The sequence below is a fragment of the Palaemon carinicauda genome, chromosome 17, assembly GCF_036898095.1.
Source record: "Palaemon carinicauda isolate YSFRI2023 chromosome 17, ASM3689809v2, whole genome shotgun sequence".
Lineage (NCBI taxonomy): Eukaryota > Metazoa > Arthropoda > Malacostraca > Decapoda > Palaemonidae > Palaemon > Palaemon carinicauda.
The window spans coordinates 11,879,744-11,887,148 of record NC_090741.1 but is presented as its reverse complement, the minus strand read 5'-3'; positions in this window follow the sequence as shown (position 1 = coordinate 11,887,148).

Below are 7,405 nucleotides of genomic sequence, written 5' to 3'. Positions count from 1 at the left end.
GTGTTTATCCCGTGTTATCTCTCACTATTTTGGTTTGTTTTGCTGCGATGATGTCTTCCCCAGCCTCATCTGCCTCTGGAAAGTAAAGTATTATCTTTGAATTGTATAAATGTAAGCTTTTGCCATTTTTTTTCCTCGAATTAAGATCGTAATTAATGTAACAAGAGCTGTTGCCAGCCGGATGGCATCATGGATGCGGTCGTTCTTTGCATGTACATTTAGTTAGCCAGAACGACTTTCCCAGCATCTATCGCTTTAATAAATTTTAGCTATTTAGCATATTAGCTAGGGATTTTTATATTATGCCCTTGTCGTGGATTTGGCTGAATTATGACCGAGCCCAAGAGTGCTAGGCTTCCTAGCCTAGGCACTTGCACACTTCATGCATGATATAACCTTCCTGGTAAAGTTTTATTGAAGCTCAGGCAATATTTTATACAATTAAGATATTACTGCATAAAATTTTTCCTCTTCCAAGATAGCATACGAGAGACTTTCGGTGACCGATTCTCACTGAGCCTATGCTACCAGCCTAGGGGCTTTAGTATACTTTCATACATGCCCCCAATTGCTCTTGTATTGTCTTTTAAGTGGAGACTGACACCTCCTTCACCTTTTAAGTCGATACCAATCTCCTTGCGAGATTTAAGAGCAATTCCTCTTCCCTCTGACTAGCCTAGGCTAACTCCAGTTGGCTTTGCCTTGAACTGTGTTCTGGCAAATCTTTACCGGGGTGTTCCCGTTTCTTTCTCTCAACCACTGAGTCAGTTTTGAGCCTAGAACGGGACATCAGAGTAGAATGTCTGTCATTGACAACTGTCCATCTTGGTGAAATGATTTCCCAAGTCAGGTTAGGTTGCCTATGCAGGAGGCTAGACCTCCCTAGGCCATACCCTGGAGGCATTATATGATAATTCCTCCTTTCCATGGCCTGTACCGGCAGGTTCTAGGCAGAAGAATTGGATTCTTCCCTTGCCTAGGGCCTCCAGCACTAGATTCTGTTCCTCCCTTAAGACTAACCCAACCTGGGGAATTGAATTCTCCGGCCATTAAGGTTGTCTTTATTACGGATCAGAATCTCAGAGGTTAGGTAGTGCCTTCTAGGTGTTACCTCACCTACAGGATCCTTACGCCTCCCCTGCTGTCCTTTGGTGTTGGCCTAGCCTTCACACATCCTGGCCATCATTCTACAATCGACCCAATGGTTAGTTGGTGGAATTGGCTTGAGGTTCCCTGTCTGCCGCCGGCTGAGCCGGCTGCCGGCAGGGATCCTCCTCCTTTTTTAGAGTGTTCTTCAGTCTTCCCTTGGACTGCCTTCCATGACCCTACTACCATATGGATGGGCTATAGTTGGATGGAAGACCGAATATATTCCCCCTTCCATATGAACCCTCATTCCGGATGAAGGTCTGCAAGGCTGAGCCTTTGCTTTCCCCCCATCCACGCTTTTTTCCAACTGCCGGCAGCCATCTCGGATGACTGTCCGCCGTCAGTTTACTCTGCCGCCACTTGCCATGGGGTACCGTTGATCGGCGACCCAACGGCAACCGGCACACACTCTGCCCAGCCGCCGGCAACCTTGTTGACTGCCGGCGGCCGGTCATCCAAAGTCTACAGACTTTTTTCCGCCGGCTGCCGGCAGGTCCACCTTGATAGAGGGACCCTCCGGCTGCCGGCAGCGGAGGAACTGCTGGTGACCTACCGCCCCTTCTCTTGAAGGCAGTACATACCTTCAATAGCCCAGGGCAATGCCGGCGTATGCCGGAAGACACACAGTACTGACGGCAATGGTCTGTACTGTAGCCTATACAAAAAAAAAAAAAAATGTCCAACCTACAAGGTGCTCCATGGGCAGCCTATTGGGAGACCACCACATCTAGAGAGCGATTCTCTCTGCTTAATTAATGGATGATATCCATTATTAAAAAATCCCCAATATTGAACCTGGAAGACAGTGTTAAAATTACACTTTATATCCAAAGATATTATCTTCCCATATAATTCATCAAGAATTAACTGTTCAATATTGGAGGAGGTCATAGCAATGGGCTGGACAGGAGGCATATGTGGGTGTCTTTCCCTTTCTCGAGCTTACACTATCCTAAGCTAAATAAAAATTTATGAATCTGTATTATGAAATCTGAGATTTTCAACGAATACTTATATGCTTTTCATTCTTTACAGGAGGAGCATCCCGAGTGCGGAAATCATTTCTGCAAGGTCCGCAGTAAGAACTTCTGCGGCCATGATATGTGCAGGACCCACGCCCACTGCGCAATTACGAAGGGATCTCTGAAGTATTGGGGCCCCAAGGTATGTACTGTTTGTGACAAACTGGTAAAAGAGGCTTTTGATGATCAGAAGTCCACAGAGTCAAGGGATGCAGAAATGATACACTGCGAAAATGGGTCAGAGGTTTTCAGAAGAACACCTCTGGCCCATATCTTCCTTATGAGAAGATGAGGGTTTGTCGGTTCCCTAGGGCATCTTCGGATGCAATTGTTCCCCAGGCTCAACCTGAGATTCCCCTCGTCCAGATTCAGGTAGAATCTGATGTATCCGATGCCTTTAAGGACATCCATTTAGAAGACAAAATGTCAGTTGTCTCCAAGGAGACTGAACGTAGTCTCCTAGTGGAAGAACTGGAGCAAGAAACTGTCTTTCCTCCTGAAGACGACGAAGAGAAAGCCAAAACGATTTCGGTTTCTTCGGCTATGGTGGCTGGCCCTGTTCCGTCGACTTCTTCTTCTGCTGCCCAGATAGACTCGATCACCAATACGCTGCATTCGCTTTTGTCCATGTTCCAGGACATGCAAAAGCAGTCGTCCGAGAAGGAGGCTTCTCTACGGACTGAAATGCACCAGCTCGTGTCTATGCGTTTAGCCCCCAAGAAGCTAAACATCAAAGAACTTCCCGCCTTTTCTGACATTAATCATTGGAGGTGTGCTGAGCACATGCCGATGTAAGGGGGGAAGATCTTCCTCTCCCAGAAACTGGGTACTGTCCCAGTAGATGATGTGTAGTTTTGGCCCAGCAAAGGGGCCTATCCGGATTGTTACGTCTGCCTGAAGACGGAACCTTCTTCCAAAGTAGAAACAGAGCTGAAAGAGGTCATCATTCTGGACCTCCCCAAGGCCCAAGCCTTGTTTACCAAAACCTTGAAGGAGAGGGCCTTCTCTAGCTCCAAGGTGCCGGCTCTCAGCAAGAAGCACCCTTCCTTCATTACTGATTCTTCCCGTGCCTTCCCTTTTATGGAGAAAGGGTTTAAGGCAGCCTTGAAGGCAGTCAAGGCAGGAAAACCTTGTCCCCTGCCCTACCATCTAACGATGCGGACTGGACGGATGTCTATAACACCTTCTCAGTCGGGAAGCTGAAGGCTGACATTGCCGGACGTCAGTTCGGTGAAGACCTCCCAAAGTTGTCGGACTTTCACCTGCGCAGGGAGCAGGAGACCAAAGAATGACTTGCCGCCTCTCTGTCTCTGCAAACTGGGTTAGAGACAATGGCAAGTGTTCCCGGGCTTGCAGAGAGTTCGTGTTCGCCTCGGCTGCGGTGAGACACGAACCAAGGAAGCTGATAGCCTCCAAAATCTGGGGAAAAGACCTCTTCCCAAGTGAAGTGGTTAAAGAGGTCGTGGACAGAGCCGCACCGGAAAACAGGAATCTCCTCTCCAAACGAGGCTTGTCCTCCAAAAGAAAGTCTTCCGCGGAAGAGGGTCCCCAGCCGAAAAGGAAGACAAAAAGACTCAGAGTGCCCTCTCGTCCTCGACAAGAACAACAGCTCCCCGTGGCCATGGTGCCCCAGACGATGGCAAAACCACCCACCACTTTCCAGCTAGTGCCCCAACCAGTGGCGACTCAGTCGCCCGTCTTCACCCCAGCCTTTGAAAGGCAATCGATGACCTTTAGGCTGAGGTCTCGAGGTTCCTTTCGAGGATCCTCTAGACGCCCCTCTAAAGGTAGGGGCAACAGAGGTGGACATAGCCAAGGAGGCAAACCCTCCAACCAGCACTCCAATTGAGATGCTACAGGTAGGAGGGAGACTTCTCGTCTTCCGGGGTCGCTGGACCTTCGATTCATGGGCCCACAGCCCAATCAAGAACGGACTGGGGTGGAGTTGGAATACAACTCCACCGAACTTCCCTCAATTCTTCCAACACTCAACCCCCATATTGGAAGAATACGTTCAGGAACTCTTAGACAAGAGAGTTGTAAGGAGGGCAAAGTCCATCAAATTCCAAGGAAGGCTATTCTGTGTTCCGAGGAAAGACTCGGAAAAGCTCAGAGTCATTCTGGACCTTTCACCACTCAACAAGTTCATGGTGAACTACAAGTACAGAATGCTGACACTCGAACACATAAGGACCCTCTTACCCAAACAGGCATACACAGTCTCCATAGACATGAAGGATGCGTACTGGCACGTTCCAATCAACCGTCAAGTTTCCCCTACCAAAGATTCAAGCTACAGAAAAGACAATATGTCTTCAGAGCCATGCCCTTCGGTCTGAACATAGCCCCAAGGGTATTCTCCAAGCTTGTGAATGCAGTCATTCATCAACTACGCCTAAAGGAAATTCAGGTAGTAGCCTACCTGGACGACTGGCTGGTGTGGGCAGCATCCAAAGAAGAGTGCACGTAAGCCTCCAAGGAAGTGATCCAGTTCCTGGAACACCTAGGATTCAAGATCAACTTGGAAAAGTCTTGACTATCTCCAGCTCAGAAGTTCCAGTGGCTGGGTGTCCACTGGAACTTACAGTCACACTGCCTCTCCATTCCATCAAAGAAGAGGAGAGAGATAGCGGGATCTGTCAAGAGACTCCTTCAATCCGCCAGGATATCAAGAAGGCAACAGGAGAGAGTGTTGGGGTCTCTCCAGTTCGCCTCAGTGACAGACCCAATATTGAGAGCTTAATTAAAAGATGCATCAAGAGTTTGGAGAAAATACGCATCAAACGCTTGAAGAGATCTAAAAAGACCAATACCGAATCATCTGCGATCCCTGCTTAAGTCATGGTCGGAGGCTAAGTATCTAAAGAAGAAGGTATCCTTACAACCGCCTGCACCGTAAGTCACCATTCACACGGATGCCTCGAAGGAAGGGTGGGGAGGCTATTCGCGACATCGGAAAGTCCATGGAACCTTGTCTTCCCTCTTCAAAACCTTCCACATCAACTTTCTGGAAGCCATGGCAGTTTTTCTTTCACTGAAAAAAACTGAAACCTCGCTGCTGAATCCACATCCGACTGGTATTAGACAGTGAGATTGTAATGAGATGCCTAAATCGACAGTGCTCGAGATCGCCTCAAATCAATCGAGTAATATTGGCCATCCTCCGGCTAGCGGTGAAGAAGAGATGGCACTTGTCAGCAGTTCACCTTCAAGGGTTCCGCAATATGACAGCGGTCGCTCTATCCAGGTTCAACCCGATAGTCAGAATGGTCCTTAGACGCAAGATCATTTTCCTTCATCTTACGCAAAGTCCCAGGACTGCAAGTAGACCTCTTCGCAACGAGCAACAACAAGAAGCTACCCCGGTATATAGCCCCGTACATGGATCCTCTAGCGAAAGCAACAGATGCAATGTCCATAGATCGGAACAGATTGTCTAGGATCTACCTGTTCTCTCCAACTAACCTTCTGCTGAAAGTCCTCAACAAACTGAGATCCTTTCATGGAACGGCAGCAATATTGGCACACAAGTGGCCCAACAGTGTCTGGTTCTCCCTGATAATGGAACTACGCCTGAAGCTGATCCCGTTGACGGATCCAGTTCTGACTCAACAAGTGCAGAAATCGACTGTCTCAGCTTCATCACAGAAAACCCGGAACCTTCATCTCATGATTTTCTCACCTTAGCAGTCAAGAAAAGGTTTGGGATTTCAAAGGACAGTATTAACTTCTAAGAAAAATACAAGTCAAAGTCAACGAGAAGATAATACGAGTCTTCCTGGAAAAAATGGGTCACCTTTGTCAAGGCAAAGAAACCAAAGGAGATTACTACGGATTTCGGTTTATCCTTCTTCATCCATCTCCATGAAAAAGGGTTAGCAGCCAATACGATTGCTACGTGCAAATCTGCCCTAACCAGACCCGTGTTGTACGCCTTCCAGGTAGATTTCTCCAACGAAATCTTCAACAAGATTCCAAAAGCCTGCGCTGAACTTCGGCCCGCAGCCCCTACAAAGACCATTTCATGGTCCTTGGATAAGGTTCTTCACTTAGCATCAACCTTGAACAACGAAGATTGCTCTCTAAAAGACTTGACTCAAGAGGTGATATTCTTATTTGCACTAGCCTCAGGAGCCAGAGTTAGCGAAATAGTGGCCCTCTCAAGGGATGATGGCCACATTCAGTTCACAGACTACGGAGAACTGAACCTTTTTCAGGAGCCAATGTTTCTCGCCAAGAACGAGCTGCCCACTAAGAGGTGGGGTCCATGGAGAATCTGCCCTCTGAAGGAAGAAGCATCCCTATGCCCAGTGGAATGCCTAAAGGTCTATCTTTTTAGAACTTCAGACTTTAATGAGAGTCAGCTTTTCAGGGGAGAAACATCAGGTTCGACATTATCCTTGAAACAACTATGGGCGAAGATCACCTATTTCATTCGCTGAGCGGATCCAGACAGTACACCCGCAGGTCATGATCCGAGAAAAGTTGCTTCGTCTCGAAATTTCTTTCAAACTATGTCGTTTGAAAGTCTTCGCGCTTACACTGGATGGAAGTAATCCAGGGTCTTCTTCAAGCACTACGCGAAACAACTACAGGAGATCAAACATTTTGTGGTGGCAGCAGGTAGTGTATTAAAACCTGCCGCTTGATCTCTGCGAAGAACAGTGCACTATTTGGGACTTTTAGTGAAGGGTGTACATGATAGACTCTTATGGTGTATCATGTTGAGTGATGTGTCTAGTACATGACACTATAGACTGTTCTAATTACACGGGTGACATTAAGCATAATAGACTGACACATGTGCCGTACATATTCATATGCAAGTGTTCCTTATAACAACAGAATCCAAAGTGAAATATTCCATATTTCCCATAGAGTGGCTTGTATTTCCTTTTCAGATGAAAGTTTATAAAATTTTTCTGTTATTACGAATTATGCCTTTACACAGATATTTTCAGCAAAAAATATGATTGATTGTAAATGTTACAACCATGATTTCTATATTCTATTGTAATAAACAACAGTAGGAATCTTTGCATCTCATTTCACCCCAAATATACTAAACCATTCAATAAAAGGTGTCAGAGCGTCTTTTTATCCTCTTATATTTGGAAAAATATTCGGAACTAATGTTATTACTGTTCCAAACAAACATTCTTCAGATAATTTGTTATGCTTTTAAGTTCAGTCACTAGTATTGACTGATTGTACTAACTTGTTTACCTCATTGA